General features: G+C 38.2%; 1 protein-coding gene across 1 annotated transcript in view; it reads right to left on the bottom strand.

Annotated features, from left to right (window-relative positions):
* Nucleotides 1-4,302: 4,302 nt before the first annotated feature.
* Nucleotides 4,303-19,384, bottom strand: part of anapc1 (anaphase promoting complex subunit 1) — an 84,873-nt gene continuing 69,791 nt past the window's right edge. Inside the window, exon 50 of the transcript XR_009648587.1 lies at nucleotides 4,303-4,737. The gene's annotated coding sequence lies outside the window, so the exon portion shown is untranslated. The remainder of the gene's footprint in view (nucleotides 4,738-19,384) is intronic.

Here is a 19,384-nt window from a genome sequence, read left to right as displayed (position 1 = left end):
CATCAAGCATCTGACCCAACATCTGCCAGTGTAACAAGAAGGTTAAACAGTTTCAAACGAATAAAAACACGTCTTCTCAGGGAAACAGTGCTGATGTGCTTTGGGTGACTTTTTTGTTTGCACATTTCCTGTCAATGCCTCAGACACTATGGTTGTGCTCGTTATGACCCCAGGGTTTCCACGTGTCTCAAGAGATCGGATCACTCTTGATTTTCTGTAGTTACCATGATAAAGTGCTAATCGCTCGTTTCATTTAAGGTATTCACAATAAACCAATTTCTATATTTAAACATTATTATAAAATACTACATTTTATAAAAAATGATTGAAATAAGACGCTCACGTTGGATAAAATGTGAGAAGAAAAAACGTGTGCGCGTGATGCTGATGCGTAATTCTGATTGCTTAATAATGTTCCTTCGATTAGAAGATAAGCTAAAATAATATTTGAATATTATTAATATTTGAACATCATTGCAGCGTACATAATGTACATAATGAATGCGCGAAATGTTGTATGTCAGTACATGACAGTAACAGTACTTGCTTTTTAATGACTGTCATAAAAGAGATATAATATTCTGCTTTGGCTAAGTGTAATGTTCCATAAATAAGATTTTGGAACAGCAAAGTTGGCTGTTTAAAGTAGAAATCCTCTACACTAGCTATGTCTCTGGGCCTAAGTATCGTTCGGTGTTTTAGATTAAACCGTGAAGCCGGTGAAGCGGAAGGAGCTGCTGACTAAGGCAAAAAAGAAAAAAAAAACACGAGTTGGAGTTACAAATGCTCACACACAGCTAATCAACTGCACACTTCTGCAAATGTAATATTTGAAACGTGAAGTCACTTCTTAATGAAGCAGAATTAAAACATGCAATTTCCTTAAATAGTGTTCAAAGATTTCAACCGTTTCAATCATAAGAAAGCATTCTTACATTAACAAGCTCTTTATTTGATCACAGTAAGAAACCTGAGGTGTGGAGAGGTTTAAAATATAAATATAATGTATGCAACATGGAGAACAATGGCTCAATAGACAGAATAGCATGGTTAGGCTTTTGAAGTAGCTCTATTGTGCTTGAAAACCAGGTAACACTGGTGACTAGGTGGTCCTTTAATGCTGACACACACTAGCATTTACCTTACAAATAGGTGCACATACACTACAATAGGTACAGGTGTCCCTGATAACTTCCCTGTGCATGTGGCTTGTGTAAACAGATCACAATGTGTCTCTGAGACACACATGATCCCATGTGCTGTTGTACGTAGCGCTGACCATTTGATCTGATCACATGAGATGCTAATAGCAGGTGTAAAATCAGCAAGGACATAAATTAAGAATGCAGAAGCACCATAAAGGACAGAACAGGGGTGATTTCAACAGGAGTCCACAAAGCCTTATAGATTTCATACTGCTTACTATGTATGGCATGAAAAATGGTGCCCAGGTTAGTAAAGACCTTTATACTTTTTGGACAAGTCAGCCTGAGGAAATGTCAGAAACACCTGTATGTATATAAAGTGAAAAGGAAATACAGATAGGAAGATTCCAGAAATGTTTAGTATATGCTAGTCCAAAATATACGTCACAATCTTCAATCACTATCTGATTGAATCTTTGCTTTAAATAACATTTTCCTTATACCGTAAAAATAAATGCAAAATAAAAAGTAGTTAAGTTTATGTACAGAAAGTACCAGAGATTTTGTTTTGAAATTAATACAATACAATACACCTGAAAGTCCTGTCCTGTATCTCGTGCACATAGGCTATACCGAACACAGACACTCCCCTTTAATTTGAGTGTTCACGTGAAAAGAGAATTCTCTCTTCCTCCAAACAGTCAGCCTATCAGGGCTAATCTGCAAAACATGGAAAGTACGGTACCTTCCACACAGCTTGGCATAAACATGTGGACATAATTATATAGCTTATGCTGAGCTATTCTCTGCTTTGGGCATGTCATTGTCTCTCTCTGTCTCTCTGTCTCTCTGTCTCCTAGTCTCTCTCTCTCTGTCTCTCTGTCTCTCTCTCTCTCTCTCTCCTAGTCTCTCTCTCTCTCTCTCTCTCTCTCACACACACACATACACACACAGAAACACAGAGGACACGAGTAGCTTTTGTGGTTTATTTCTCCAAACAGTGTTTGTGTGTATTACAGTAAATGTGAGAAAACAGTATGCTTCTAACTTTTTTTTAGTTAGGTTACAAATCATGTTGTCTGCTGCAGATAATAGTAGTCACAGGCTACATAATCACATCAAATCTTCATCCAATCAAATAATCACATCAAATCAGAATCAAAACATATGTTTTAGTTTTATTCAATGATTATGATACAGATAAATGTGAGGAGTCTGATTTGAGACAGACAGACAGACAGACAGACATATCTGTAATCCTTTCAGCCTTTTTTCTTTTCTTTTTGAATTACTTTTGCTATGTCCCTTTACTGTAAGATGATAACTGCTGAGAAAAGTGTCAAGCAATTTTTCCCTGTAACTACCAAGCTTTCAGTTTTCACTTCTGTATTTGATTCTGTTATAGAGTAATAATTGAGCTTTAATAGGTGAGCTGGTTTAAATTCCAATAAACCACTTTAAGCACTAAGAGATGTAAAATGTTCCCAAAGTATCTCTCTTACACCTTTTGAATTATACCTTATGATATGTGCACCAGTTAGAACCGTATGTGTGGTTAGAAAGAAATGATCAAATGATCAAAGTATGTGAGCAGATTTTATAAAGAGTTTAATTTTGGGCATTATAACAGAACTGATATGTTAAACTTTATTTAAACATAAAATAGTTGACTTTGAGTTTAACATATCAGTTCTGTTACACTGCATCAAATCTCAGAGGAGTCAATGGTAATGGATTTGGTATCATCCAGATTTGGACCATGAAGGATCTGGGAAATTTGCTGATATCCATCTTGATTTGATGTTTCTGATCACTCATTCATTCTATTTTTGCTTCTGGTTTTCCTGTTTGGGGTCACCATGGCAGCAGACTGAGAAGGTCAGTCAGACAGTTCAGAGTTCTTTATCTGCAGCCAAAACCACCAGTTCCTTCTACGAGGATCTCCAGATGTTCCCATGCCAACAGTGAGCACTAATCTCTCCACTTGCAGAGGACATTCATGTAAGGTGCCTGAAGCTCTTCTTATTTCACTAGAAAATTTGTCTCTACTCTGAGGCTCTCATGGATTGTTGAGTTCATCATCTTATTACTGAGTAAGCTAAGCCACCCTTATTGGTTTGGTCACTACCCACAGTTCCTAACTGTAGGTGAGGATAAGGATGTATAGTCCTGGTTTATACAGTAACTATAACACTTCTACCACTGACCCAATCTGTTTCAGTTATACACTCTTTTGTTCATCACTTGAAAATAACATCCCAGGATATGAAAACATTTCAAGTGTCACCCCTACCTGAAGGGTGCATCCTGGACCTTTCTGTGAGACAAGTATCATCTCTGTCTTGGAGTTGCTAAAAGAGCATCACAGGGATGTTACCTCTAGTCCCCCATAGTAGATAACTCTCAAACCATCTCCATGTTCTGTCTATAAAGACCATAAAAGGTCTGGCACCCAGTTTAAATGATTCACTCTTAATAGTAGTAATGTGGATACAACTCACTGTGCACAAACAGAGGCCAAACTTTTGAATCTGTCTTTGAATTTCTTTATTTGATACAATAATTTTTGCTTTAATTGTTCTCCCATGTTTATTATGTATATTGTAAATATACAGGCTTAAACATTGATCCCTGTGAAACACCAGCCCAAGGAACACAGCTGATTTATGCTGGTTCAATGAACTGAGTTTATGGAGGACAAAATGGGTTTGTTTAGACATATTTCAAGTGTTAGAGATCTTTATGTCCTATACAGTATCATGTCTAAATCCGCTGAGAAAGATTTCTCATACTGATTCTTAGTTGACTCTGAAACCCCTTTAGGGTATGTACACATAAGAAGAAAGGGCCACATACCTCTCCGGTGTCCGACAATATGTATATACACATTCAACAAGTGCTGCTGTCATTGCTTATTGCTGTGGGCCAACCAAACCTCTAGCAGTCTTTCAGCTTTTCAATGTTTTGACCACAGGATTCAGGAAATCTACATTCTTTGCCTGGAAAAACACACACGGACGCATTAACACACTCTTTCAACAAGCACACTAAGTCGAACCCTGAGCTGCAAGAGGCAGGATGCTGTGGTTAAAGACCCCAGACAAATGTCTTCCTCTATTGAGTACATTGTTACGAACCCCCACTTTCAATAATGCTCGTAGAGGAGGGGGCAAGTAACATAAAAGGACACGCGAGTCAAAAAGGACAGTTTTGTCGGTTTATTATTTAGCTGCACTCACGCATCACGGGCAACTAGGAATTATCACATAAAACACACCCCAAACACATACACAAAAACAAAAGGAGAATACAAATGAACCCAGAAAAGGACACACAGCGTATCAGCAATGGCTGGGCAACAAGACGCACACACGAAGCTCAGTTCAACACCACCGGTCGTCAGCACAAATCTGACGGCCAAAAAGAGCTTCCCCTCAAGTGTGTACCGCTCTCACAGAGAGCTAAAGACTGGTAGTCGCAGTGGCCTGGCGACAGGAGTTCTTCCCCCCAGGTACGACGTCGGCCCCCCTTTTATCCCCACCCGGCGCGTCAATCAGAAATGGGCCGCAGGTGTGCAGGGGCGGAGCTTACCCTAAAAAAAAAGAAAAGGAAGACCCAGTCAATAGAACGGAAACACACATCAATAATCATAAATCAAGGCTTAGGCCGTAACAACATTCACACAAAACTTTCCATAGTACTATCCACCTTCTGGTATTTTATTACATGCCCATCACACACAAGTATGTTTCCTCTTATTTTAAGTGTGTAAAATACCCTCAAAGCCGTCACCTGCCCTTAAAACAATATACTATTCATTAGACTATTCATTAGAATATTATGCTAATATGGATATATTGGGTATATACTATGTTCTTGAACACCAGTGTCCCACAAGGCTGCATGCTAAACCCACTGTTCACTCATGACTGTGTTCCTCTGTATAACCAACATCTTAATCAAGTATGTAGATGATACCAAAGTGGTTGGTCAGATCAGCAACAACAATGAATTGGCCTACAGGGAGGAGATCCAAAGCCTGTCAGCATGGTGTTCCACTAACAACTTCACCCTCAGTGCCACAAAGATGAAAGGGCTTGTTGTGGTCCTCCAAAAATCTAATCGCAGCAGACACTTCTCTATCTATGTCAATGGGACTGAGATAGAGAAGTGTCTGCTGCTATTAAACACTCTGTAAGATGTCTATCACTAACATCTATCTAAAAGTTCACTTATCGCCTTAAGATCTTGCCCAGTTTTTACCGCTGCACCATTGAGAGCATCCTTACAAACTCCATCACATTGTGGTATGGCAACTCCAAGGTGTGTGAAAAGAATTAACTTCAAAAGGTGGTGTTAACTGTCTAAGGGTCTTGAGGATGCTTTTCTTCCTAGTCACAAACTATAAACTTTACTGAACTCTTCACTACACCACTAGGACCCTGATGTCTCACTTATACTTCACTGCCGCTAATCACCTTGCATTTCTGCTTTAACCTGTACATTCTGTTATCTTTTCTACATTATCATAAATGTATATAACTGCAGGTTCATTGCTTACCCTAGTTTACCTCTATATATGTATACTATATGTATGAACACTAACAAGGTAGAGGTTTACTCTTTTCCACTCTCATGAAATCATAAAATACTGCACATTGCAATACAAAATATATAATGCAAACAATATAAACAGATTTGATTTAAATAAATATATGAATTCATTAGAAATTAGTAACTTTGGAGAATTTAATATTACACAATTTATTTGAAATCTGTTCTCTCATTTATGACCACTAATGTCAGCTAAATATACTCACTGACTCACTCACTCATTTTCTACCGCTTATCCGAACTACCTCATGTCATGGGGAGCCTGTGCCTATTTCAGGCGTCATCGGGAATCAAGGCAGGATACACCCTGGACGGAGTGCCAACCCATCGCAGGGCACACCGACAATTTTCCAGAGATGCCAATCAACCTACCATGCATGTCTTTGGACCGGGGGAGGAAACCGGAGTACCCGGAGGAAACCCCCGAGGCACGGGGAGAACATGCAAACTCCACACACACAAGGTGGAGGCAGGAATCGAACCCCCAACCCTGGAGGTGTGAGGCGAACGTGCTAACCACTAAGCCACCGTGCCCCCAGCTAAATATATTATATATATAAATATATATTATTTGTCTGAAAATTTGTAGTGTGGTCCACGAAGCAGAAAAACAGTCAAACATATTCACTCACAAAAAGTTAACATCCAATTAGGCTCAATATTTAGTCTGACAGCAGTGCTAGCGATAATTCAAAAAAATGCTTTTTTCTCAAAATTAATAATTATATTAAGCAAAATAACCTCCAGTAGAACAAAAAAAAATGTAAAGCTTTAAAATATTAAATGTTAGGTTTAGTAATCTTTGGTTTGGTAGATTTTAATATTGTAAACTTCTAAAAAGAAATGCTAAATAAATGTGACTAATTTCAAGATATTTATATAGTGAATTCAGACAAAAAAAAAAGGAAATGATATGAAACTAAGTTGTATGACTTCCAGTGACTTGAGGCAGCGTTGGTGACGAGATGTGGCCGTGTCCAACGACGCAGCAAAGTTGAGAGTTGAGCAACTGTATGGAAAAGTGACTACCAATGAGAGTGAAGACAGCTCATATGGTATGATGCAGATATACACTGCTGAATGTTATTACTCTGGCAACCTCCAGAACACCTACTGACCTACTGACAACTTCATATCACTGCACCTGACAACTTGCTTAATTGTGAACACAGCATTATATGTGTAGAATACATTGGTAATGGATCATCTGTATCCATGTGTCTTGATTCTGTCTGAAGATCTCACTGTCAGTCACTCACGTTTCCATAATTGCTTTATCCTGGTAGACCTAGAGTCTATCCTGAGAACAGTGAGTGAGAGATGGGAATACTGTATACTCTGTTGCACCATCTACACACACAATGATTTTTTCTTTGCCAGTCTACTTATTGGCATGTTTCTGGGCCTGGGACCCTGCGCTATGAAGAGTCAGTGGAGCCACTACTACGCCACATGTCTACCAATTTGACACGAGCTACAGTGAAGTACCCAAGTCTACAGATGTCTAAAGTAGAAACCTAGACATTTGAAGGACTTCCTGAGTATCACAATGCCCAAGTAAAAAGAAAAACGAAAGGATTAATTGACACCCTTGAACACATCTGTACTAGAAATAAGGAATTCTAGTGGACGCCTTCAAGGATATTAACCTCTAGATGGTTTAAATATTTAGCGATATCAGTTCTATGTACTAAGTATTTTTGGGACAGTAGTCGTGTTGGTCTACACTTTTTTCCCCATTTGTGGTAAGTATTATGTAGCTTGGTTTTGTTGAGAAGTCAGTTGGTAATAATATTAGTCAAACTAGCTGTTTGACAGACTCTAAGCCTAAACCACCAGAATGACCAAATGTTCTGACTGAAAAGATTTGGTGTCCAGATGGAGAACTGTGAATAATGTCAAATTTTTCCAAATCTGAATGCTTGGTTTCAGGGAGCGTGGTTTTCAGGGAAACAAAGCAAAACAAAAAATAAAACAAGGTACAGTGAAGTTCCATACAGTGAGTATGAGCTAGTACAGTATATGTAAATAAAGGCAGTTGGTGAGAGGTGAAAGGAAGGTCCAAAGTGAAAGAGAAACCCGGGGAAATAGGAAGTGAGAAATTGTTCTGCTATTGTACTTGGCCTGATACTAATAAAGTACTCCTGACTTTAAGGAAACACAAACAAACAAACAGACAAACAGACCAAAGGCAGGAATTCATAGTACATTAAACACCAGTATCTTTGCACACAAAACTCATGGGCAGGTATTTACACAGACTGACTGACTGACAGACAGAACCACAAGTTAAACCAGAATTTATACACATTTAACTATGTGCATTAGTTAGTCTGTCTGTCTGTCTCTCTCTCGCTCGCTCTCTCTCTCTCCTTCTCTCTCTCGCTCTCTCTCTCTCCCTCTCCCTCTACCTCTCACATACACACACATACACACACACACACATACACACACGCACACAGCTGTTTTCAGGAAGAAAGGGGGTTGCAGAAGTTGTTTGAGCGTAACTGTGCTGGTCTCATCAGAGACTCAAAAGAGGACCAGCACAAAAAGTGGCCTTCTCTGGAGTCATGGAAAAAATGTGTCACTCTGCTCCTTACAAAGAATAAATATACAGCCTTCATTTGTGCCAGGGTTTGGCCAAATCCAGATACATTATCATCTTATGTGCTTCTTTGCATTTGATAACACTAGAAATCAAACAAAGCCTAACAGGAATGGCCATGGACTTGATGTTCTTTGAGGAACCCTCTGGAATCTTGCAAAAAAAAGTTTTTTAGTGCTGAAGCTCTTGTGCTAATAAAAACCACCATCTTCAAAAATCACTCCAGAAGCGCAATTTCAATAACAAGCAAAGAAAACAATAAGCAGCAAATGAAAGTTAAGCTCTACATTATGCTGACTCGCACTCACTCATTTGCTTCAATCTGTCATTATTATACAGTGTCAGCATATCGTTCTGGGTGAATTATACCTTAAAGAAAGGAGAAAAAAGCACCTCGTCACCCTGGTTCGCCTCAGACTCCTCGAGGGCGATGATCCTGCTCACCTGTGGGTTGTTTGGCCCCTACTTCACCCCAGGGCAGTGACTTTCTTATGGGAGCACTGTGTACTTTCCAGAGGTGTTAGTCATCCTTTAGGCCCTTTCATACTGTCACCTCAGGACACCTCCTTAAAAATCCCCTCCAGGAAGAACGTCACATGACAGCAGGGCCGCAGGGTTTCTCCTCAAACATTGCTTGAATAACATTTTGCTTTTCCTGACCTTATGACAAGTTTTTATTACAGTAATAAAATCGATCGTGTGTGATTTATATGATTTGAGGACTGACTGATTCCTATTTGTGTATAAAATGTGCTTATACATAAAAAAAAAAAGAGAAAGAAACAAACAAACAAACATGCACGTCCATCTCTGGTATACCAAGAAAAACAGTTTCTTCTTTCCTTTGAACATGATGCCAGGACCAACCCAGGCTTTGCAGGCTTTACATCAGCAGTGTCAGACAATGTGAGTGTGTATGTGCGCATATACCAGAGCTGTGAGTCACTGCCTACTGCACTCTGCTAATTGGCTGAGCTATGCTGGGTTATTTTAAGCAGGTATAAAGTTCAGGTGCACGTCCTCAATGCTCCTAGCTTCTTGCGGAGGAAAACTGTTTTCTGTTCTGGCACCGAGGTGGAGGAATGGACTTCCTTTAGATGTTTGAACAGCTGAGTCACTGGCTGTATTTAACTGAAAGGTGAAGGCCATCTTCTTCCTGAAACACTGAAATTAGCTCTTAAACTATCTGCTATAATTCCTCCTAGCAGAGTTTTAGGCTGATGGTATCCTGTGACCAATTGGACCAGTGTTGATGTATCCAGTGATCGAGACTTCAAAGCACTTTTATACGTCGTTCTGGAAAAGGACGTCTGCCGAAAGCCGTAAACATTAAAGGGTATATGTCAGGATTGCTGCCTGATTTACAAATTCATTAGGGTTTTTTTTAATAATCAGAGGTACATTTCCCCATCTAAAGCAATAGTCCGCTTAGGTGACTTGAAATTAATCTAAACTTTTGAGATTTCAAATAACAATTTGGAAAACACAAGGAAATAAAATGACTAATATTTATAATACTATTATTTCTTCACACAGATTAGATTTTCCTGGCCTTTAGTATTACTTTAAAATACAGTTAGCGCTACTAGTTAGTTTCCTTTTTATTTTGGCTTAGCAAATCATGTCGATAGCTACTACCAAGCTACTTACAAGCCACTAAGTCTAGATGATCTTCTGAAAACAATAAGCCATTGAAGTGAGTTAATTAGAAATGTGTGTACACTGTGCAGATTGTTAGGAGGCTTAGAGGTGAGTGAGTGAGTGAGTGAGTGAGTGAGTGAGTGAGTGAGTGAGCAAGTGAGTGAGTGAGTGAGCATGTAGACGTGACGTGAGTCATCACATTTTGTTAACATGGCATCCGCCATATTTCAACACCATGCCAGTGTTTTCTTCTTCTAATTAACCCTTTTTTGAATAACATTGAATGGACTGTACCTAAGTGAATAAAATAGTAGGCCTAAATATTATTATTATTAATAATAATAATAATAATAAATAATAATAATAATAATAATAATAATAATAATAATAATAATAATAATAAATAATAATAATAGTAACAACAACAATAATAATAATAATAATAATAATAATAATAATAATAATAATAATAATAATAATAAATAATAAGAATAATAATAATATTTAGTTTTTAAAAATTCAATTAATAAAAATAAAAATTTTCAACTAATTAAAATTTTATTTGCCTGTTTAGGATTGTTCAATGAAAAAACTATTCTAATACAGTAGTAAAAATATTTTATCTATCTATCTATCTATCTATCTATCTATCTATCTATCTATCTATCTACCTATATTGAAGATCTTCTGATTGAAGAATATCAGTGAAATCTGGCACAAAACCTTTCTTTTTTTTTTTTTTGTAATAAATAGTCTAGCAAGCTACTTGTTAACTTTATGGAGTTTGCACTTGATTTACAGCTTATATTTTCCAACGGCATACAAACCGAACTGAATGATTGTGGACACTGGACATGAAATAACATGAAATAGTCATTTATTCTGTTACAATAAGAGAAATATGAACTCCTGAAAATGAAAACCTGAAAATTGGTACAGCGCTATATTTATATAGGTTTTAAAGAGATGTCTCATGGTTAGTTTTATTTTGTATGAATGTGAGAGGATGGACTTTAGGATAGATTTAATGCATTCTTGTCTCACTGTACTCTGGGTGGATAGAAATAACTATAGAAATAACTAAAATCTCTCTAAAATATAGTCAAATCAAATAAACCAAAAGTAAGACTATTAAACTTATTTCTAGACATTGCTTGAAAGACTGTTCTGTTTGTCTGATAGCAAAATTCTTTGCCAATAATCCTAAATTTGGTGTATAGTTATCTTAAGTACCACTAAATATATTTGAATCTTAAATAGGATACTGTTCACCTTGAAATAAAAAAAAAGACATGTATATACTGTAAACAAATTCCCAATCTTGGGTTCGTTCCAGGACTTTTCTAATGAAGGATTAGCTCCAGAGAAAAGCACAAATAACCTAGCAGGCTATTTATTAGGAGCAGTGGTGGCTCAAGCGGGTAAAGGCTCTGGGTTGTCGATTAGAGGATCTGGGTTCAAATCCCATCTCTGCCAAGCTGCCACTGTTGGGCCCTTGTGCAAGGCCCTTAACCTTGACTGCTCCAGTGCTTCAAACCTCCCAAGAAAGAATTTCACTGTGCTGTGCTGTAGATGTGACAAAATAAAGGCTTCTATTCTATTTATCAAGTCCAACACAATAGTCAAAAATGGCAGAACACAAAACCATCAGTCTTAATGTAATGATGAAAGCAAAAAATAAAAATAAAAATAAGAACACATGATGAGACTCCTTTTATTAACACCGTCATACATTTCAGTCACATGATTTTGTTTTCTGTTGCAGTCGCCATATTTGGGACTGAATTTCTGGCTTCACTGCACAAAAGGGAACATAACGAAGAGATGAGAGTCTGAAAATGACTGAAATGACTAGACATTTCACAAGACAATATATAGGACAAAGTTAATCACACAGATGATGACCTTTAAATGCTGATTCCACTCAAACTTTCTCTCTCTCTCTCACACACACACACACACACACACATACACACTCAGGACAAAATAAACAAGACACACATCTGTTGATGTGATACAACCAACTTTTATTAATTCAAGTTTACACAACAGTGCATAATAACATCAAAGAAATATATACATCAAAAATAGTCAAATAAAAAATAGGATAAGATAAATAGAAATAATACAAATATTTTGTTAATTCATGATATTATATTATAATAAATTAATGTTGGTTAGTGGAGACTGGTAAAACTGCCATAGCAGTTGTATACACATCACTGAGAAGAAGATCCTGCTCTAGAAAAACACAGTCTATAGAAGGACACAGTATTTTCCCATTCTTTCATCCAATCAGCATGTTGTGTTTTTTTTTTTTTTTTGATCAATTCCTTTCCCAAGAATGAAACCCAGGCCCCAGTATTGAGAACACAGGCTACCAGACCACCAGAGAACAGAAAGCCCTGCTCAAATCGAGCAATCATGTTGAAGCAGCATATAATGCATAAAATCATGTAGGTTCAGGATAACAGCTTTACATACATCAGAATTACTTTAACCACACCTCTTGGCTGTTGGTGCCAGTTGACAGGGTTTGAACATTTTTCAGAAACTGCTGACTCCTTCACACACAAACAGATGCTAGAGTCTACACAGAAAGCTGCATATAAGCAAAAAAAAAATATCCAGTGAGCGGCAATTCTGTGGGTGAACTTGTTGGATGAGTTTAGTGAGAACACCCTGCCTGCTTTGAGATGAGGAGAAGGTTAAATAAGCAAACTCTTGTGAGAAGAAATCTCAGTGCCACAACAAAGGAAACATGGAGGGGGAAGAGATACACTACACCACTGTGAGGTCCACTCCTGTCAGCCAAGAACAGGGACAAGACTGGAAGAAGACCTACACTGTAATAAGGCAGCATGACAGGGTGACCCCAAAGCCTGAAGGAGCAGGCAAGGGATGAGTCAGACCACCAGGATACTATGGACTGTGTAGGGCTTTGTTTCATTCTGTCTTCACAATATGAGTAAGCATGGGAAAGTTAACACACTCAGTTTTGTATCAATTTACAATCGTGAGACCACGTTGAGAAGAAACATACTTACGGGCTGTGTGAGCTTGCTTGTCTCAGACTAATAAAGCCTTTGTTATATGGTTTGAGGAGTGATAATCAATCAAATCACACTTTTGTGAGAACATGAAGCATAGTGGTGAAGGTTTAAATGCTTGCAGGGCTGTGAGTGTCTAATCCTTAGATCAAGCCTGAGGAAAGAAAGGAACGTGTGTGTGTGTGTGTGTGTGTGTGTATGTGTGTGTGTGTGTGTGTGTGTGTGTGTGTGTGTGTGTGTGTCTGTTTCAGAGGTTCTGACAGAGCTGAATACAGTGTGTTCTCAGTGCAGCAGCTCCAGACTGCATGACTATTTGTTTGCACAGTGCCGGACAAAGCTACAAGGAGGCAGAGCAGAGGCAGCTCAACATGTCAGGGCGTGTAAGTGTCGCCCCGGGCAGCGTGCACTCTCACTGAGGCCGAGACAGTTTCTCTCCTCTCTCTCTACCTCTTCCTCTCTCTCTCTCTTTTGAATAAACAAAAGGCAGACTACTGTCTCAAGATAATGACCTTAGTCTGCCTAATCAAAAGCAGCCGGCAGGACAGGGGTTACTTGGTTTGAGTTTTCACAGAGCTGTTTGTTGATTACAATTGAATATAATTTGTGTCGTCGTCGTCATAATCCGTCACGAGTATCATTAGTAATATAAAATATAAGTCAGGTAGAGGCCGTGATTTAAAAAAAAACAAAAATCGATCCAAATTTTTCCAGTAAAAGGTAAAAGCAAAAAAAAACTTCCCTTGACTGTGCAGTAACTCAAATAAAGTTATGCAAGAACAATCCGCATGCAGATGAAAGCCCCACATCACGCTTGAGTAATATTTGTTTGCCACCGAGCCGTAAGCACGTCATCATTTTATTCCACGATGTAAATAAAACGAGGGAAAACATTTATTTTACGCCCTAAAGGCAAAACCACTGTGTGTGAAAATCATGTTGATGGTCTGCTGGTGCCTGAAGTAAAGTCATCTGCGGTTGTTCAAGGACAGGGTTAATATCTCAGGATGTGTCTCGATGCCATGAGTCACCTCAGTCAACTCTTTTTTTTTTTTTTTTCTTTTTTTTTTTATTATGTGAGGTGGGTTTCAGCAGCCTGTAAACAGATAGTCATATCTGTATCACACGTGCTTTTGGCTCCTAGATGTCTGTCTGTCTTTTTTTCCACCCTTCACCTGTGTTCACTTACTCATGTACACAAAAGGATCCATGCTCATAATCACAGAGATAAGATCCCTATTATAATACAGACTTGATTGTTTTTTTTTTTGCCTGCCATTATACACCAGTTAAGGTGACGAGGGCATTGGGTATGCCGAAGTGAAGTGAATGAAATGGAAGGGACAAAGAACAGTTACCATATTTTTTCACACGGACAAAGAACAGTTACCGTATTTTTTCACACGGACAAAGAACAGTTACCGTATTTTTTCACACGGACAAAGAACAGTTACCGTATTTTTTCACACGGACAAAGAACAGTTACCGTATATTTTCACACAGCTTGGAAGTCAAACAACTTCCTGTGGGTTTTTTCTTTTTTGCTGACTCATGGGAAAGGGAGGGGTCAGGAAGAGACAGGTTCTCTCATTGTTTCTGATTCAGGGTCACGAGCTGGCACAGTCATACCTAATAAAGAAATTAAATAAGTTCATCATACATACATACATAAAACCAATGACCAGGGTTCAATCACACGTTTCTCACAGCTGCTTCACTGCTTTTCTTTACAATACATGGGTGGGGGGGGGGGGGGGCTGCTTCATATGCAAAAGCCTTGACTTTTCTTCAGAAATGATTCACCTGAAACCAAACTATACTCAGTATGTCTTGTAGTCTTTATATTTGGCCGAGTTCATTCAGAAGGCTGCTTTTACTTCTATGTGAAACTGTAAAAATAAGAATACTTTCACTCTGGGGCGGTTTTCAGACTCCCAAATAAAAAAAAAATTCCATCTGTACGTGAATTTAGCGTAACCTTTTTCTGGCTCAACCTTGATGAGTTCACTCCAGAGACATTATCTCTGTGCTTTCCCTTAGGTGACAGACCACCAAGATACGTCAAGGTGCTAACCTACACTTCCTAATTTTTATTTTAGATTTTGCGTCACACAGCGAGGAGGATTAGTCAAAGTGTGACTCTCGAAGCCTGCTGTGCAACACAGGTGACTGTCTCAACAGAACTGTTTTTTTAAGTCAATCAAATTGTCAGTTTAGACAACATCAGACAACAACAAGAGACAGCGATATTATTATTATTATTATTATTATTATTATTATTATTATTATTATTATTATTATTATTATTATCAATGAATGAAGTAATTTTTTTCCTATGCAAATTAATTTAATCTAATTTCCAATCAGGAAAATGAACTTAAAAAAGAAGGAATTGCATGAGACACAAAAAAGTTATTTTTCTCTTTTTTATTACAAAGAGAATTACAAATTTAAAACATTCTATTATGTTTTAAACAACAGATTTATTAACAAGAGGTTGGTGAATACATGCATCCAGATCTGAGAGAGAGAGAGAGAGAGAGAGAGAGAGAGAGAGAGAGAGAGAGAGAGATTACAAGAAGTTACACTGTTACACACACTTTCACCTCTGCTGGAAACCTGGGCCTAACCAGATACAAATATTCTAGCAAACACTCTGACTGTACAGACACGGAATGGGAAGATGAGGTGACAATTAAAAGAGGAACTGAAAAGAAAAAAAAAATCCACATTTGTCCGGCAGGCAAGGTTTAAAATCATAACCGTATGAGATTTCCATAAGATGACTCCCCGTGTCATCCTGTCAGTAGCTGGAACGCTGTGTATGTGCGTTTGTGGTGTGAGAAGGTTAGTTTGTGGTGTGAGAAAGGACGATTCTGCTGATGCTCTATAATTCTTCTGTAACTTTACAGCTGTTTAATCTTAACATCCCATGTATTGTGATAAATCTACACTGATCAGCCATAGCGTTAAAACCACCTGCATAATTATGCCACCAAAACAGCTGTGACACATCGAGGCAGGGACTCCACAGGTCCTCTGAAGTTGTGCTGTGGTGTCTGGCACCAAGACGGTAGCAACAGATCCTATGATTCCTGTAAATTGTGAGTAAGGAACCTCCATGGATGACGCCACTTGTTTGTTCAGCACATCCCACAGATTTGGAGGCCAAATTGACATCTTGAACTTCTGACTCGGTTGTCCAGCCATCACAATTTGGCTCTTGACAAAGTCACTTAGATCCTTATGCTTGCCCATTTCTAAAAATGGATATTTTCTCTGTTCACCATTATGACAAGTGACATTATAACAATTAAATTACATTTCAATTCAATGTATAGTGATATTAACAATTCACATTGTCTCAAAGCAGCTTTCAGAAGCTTAGAAACTGAATAAAGTTTAAAATAAATTTACTATTTATCTCTAACAATTTTTACTAACAAACAAGCCGGAATGCGACGGTAGGAAGGAAAAACTCCCTGAGACGACATGAGGAAGAAACCTTGAGAGGAACCAGACTCTGAAGGGAACCTCATCCTCATTTGTGTAGTAGTAAATAATATAAAATTGTAAATAATGTCCTTTCGACAACAGTTTGTAATTAAGTGGAAGATACAAGATAATCTGAATTTCACCCGTCAGTGGCTTTAATGTTATGGCTGATCGGTGTGTATGTTGGCGTCATTATTCCTGGAAATTTGGATGTATGACGGATCATTCTGAATAGCAACAATCATCATCCTTCACATTTTTGCATCATTTCCACAGAAATTAACTGCTACTCCAACAAAAAAATCATCCTCTACACATGACTCAACCTCCTTGTTTGGTTTCTAGGTCAATGAATTTGACTTGATTTGCATCAACACAGTCTTGAACTGTTATTGTCACATGTTGGAGTAGATCATGTATCTTCAAAAGCCTGGAATAAAATCAATCTCCACACAGACAGGCAGCCAAACGCAGGAGCAAACCCAGGAACCCTGTAGCAGCATTATGGCAGCAACACTGTTTAGGCATGGAATATATTAGACATCAAGTAAACTCAATGTTCTCAAGGTTGACATGATAAAAGGAGTAAAAAACTGGGAAGTGTAAGGATATGAGTGACTTTGACATGGATAACATTGTGATGTCTAGACAACTGGGTTAGAGCATCTCCACGAATTGTTCAGGAATGGTCAGAGGAACATGAGGTGTTGTCCTGGCCTTCAGATTCCCTACATCTTGATCCAATAGAGCATCTGTGGGACGTGCCATACAAAAAAGTCAGATCCATGGATTCTCACTGCACAACTTACAGGACTTACAGGATCTGCTGTGAGCTTCTTGGTGCCAAACACCACAGCACACCTCCAGAGGTCTTGTGGAGTCCATGCTTCAATGAGTCAGAGCTGTTTGTGTGGCACAAGCCAAACCTACACACCGTTAAGCAGGTGGTTTTAATGTTATGGCTGATCAAGATATGATATGATTGGATCAGTGTCTCAGTGGATCACTCTCACTCTGCATAATCTGAGCTAGTAGATTTATTTATTTAATAATTTTGCCTTAGTAACTATATTCATTCTAAATTAAATACATAAACCAAATTCAAGCTTCAATCTTAAATCTGACCGACCACATGTTCCTTTTTTCCCTTTATAATGAAGATAATAACAAGAAGAAGAATTCTGTCAGCTGTGCCAGTTGTGATATTTTCAATATTTGTGTCTGTTGAGTTTTTGATGATTCTGCAGTTCTCAACATGCTTGCAACATGTCTCACCAAAAGAAGTGCAATCAACTACAAACAGTACAACAAGATTTTTTTAGTGTTTGTAGTTGATTACACTTCTTTTGGTGTTTGTATTTGGTATTAATCCGCCTACACAGTGTAGGCAGATTAATATTTGGACACCATTTTTAAAAAAAACATTCATCCGGTGTATATATTCCCAAAAACATTTTTTCACTAAATATGAACAAAACATTATCATGCCATAAGACACAAACATAGATGCACTTCAAAATGAACCTGACAAACGAAAACCAGACACGCTCATACATTCACTCATTCATCTTCTACCGCTTATCCGAACTACCTCGGGTCACGGGGAGCCTGTGCCTATCTCAGGCGTCATCGGGCATCAAGGCAGGATACACCCTGGACGGAGTGCCAACCCATCACAGGGCACACACACACACTCATTCACTCACGCACTCACACACTACGGACAATTTTCCAGAGATGCCAATCAACCTACCATGCATGTCTTTGGACCGGGAGAGGAAACCGGAGTACCCCACGCTCATACATGTTAAAATAAATAATGCATTTGGAAAAGTTGCATAAAAATAGATTAAGTTTTCGATATAAATGCTGCAAAAAATGATCCTTCATGAAAAACCGTGAGAAAAAACCTTAGACTGCCCAAATGGTAGAATGGAGAAAAAGGCTAAGTAAGAAAGTTCCTGGACCCATCACTGATTGTTCATGGGTAGGGGAAGCCACACAAGATTTCACAACACACGCTCAGACCAATGATTAGGAATGATAAGAGAGAAAGTAGCAGTCACTGGAAATGTGTTGCAGGATGACCTGTAAGCAGCAACAAGCAAATAACTGAAGCACAATCATCTAAGTTCCTGATACAAAATAAACACTGAGGTGTGCATTTAAATGCATTCAGACCAATCGGAATAGTTTGGTAACAAAATTCTATGGTCAGAAAAATTAAAGGTTGAACGTATGATCGTCGTTCAGGCATGGTGAATATAGAGCTGCTTCTCTGCAGCGCTGCTGAAGGAAAGCACATTATAAAAGGAAACATGATGGACTTATTGTATCAAGACACTTTAGAGGAGAATCTATTTCAATTCTATTCAATTTATTTGTGTAGAACTTTTAACAATCCACATTGTATCAATGCAGCTTTACAGAAATATAGAAACCAAATAAAAATAATAAAGTTTAAAATTAAATTACTATTTATCTCTAACATCTATCTTTAATGAGAAAGCCTTTGGTGAGGAAAAACTCCCTCAGACAACATGAGGAAGAAACCTTGAGTGTTCCTCATCCTCATTTGTGTGTTGCTGGTGAGTAAATAATATAAATGTAAATAATGTCCTTTCTACAACAGTTTGTATTTGAGTGGAATTAAGCAACCAAGAGCTCCTGAGGAACTAACAGGTCAGCATCATTTTTGCATTCACCACAGACTTAACACTAATTCCTTCCTGCTGAAGTCTTCACATGATCACTAATGAAGACACAACCATACGGCTGACTGATTCAACAGTGGTTAAAAAAGGCGTGACAATCAGGGTGTGGCAAATCCACAGAAA

Source organism: Tachysurus vachellii, chromosome 6 (assembly GCF_030014155.1).
Source record: "Tachysurus vachellii isolate PV-2020 chromosome 6, HZAU_Pvac_v1, whole genome shotgun sequence".
Lineage (NCBI taxonomy): Eukaryota > Metazoa > Chordata > Actinopteri > Siluriformes > Bagridae > Tachysurus > Tachysurus vachellii.
This window is presented reverse-complemented; position numbering and strand designations above follow the sequence as displayed.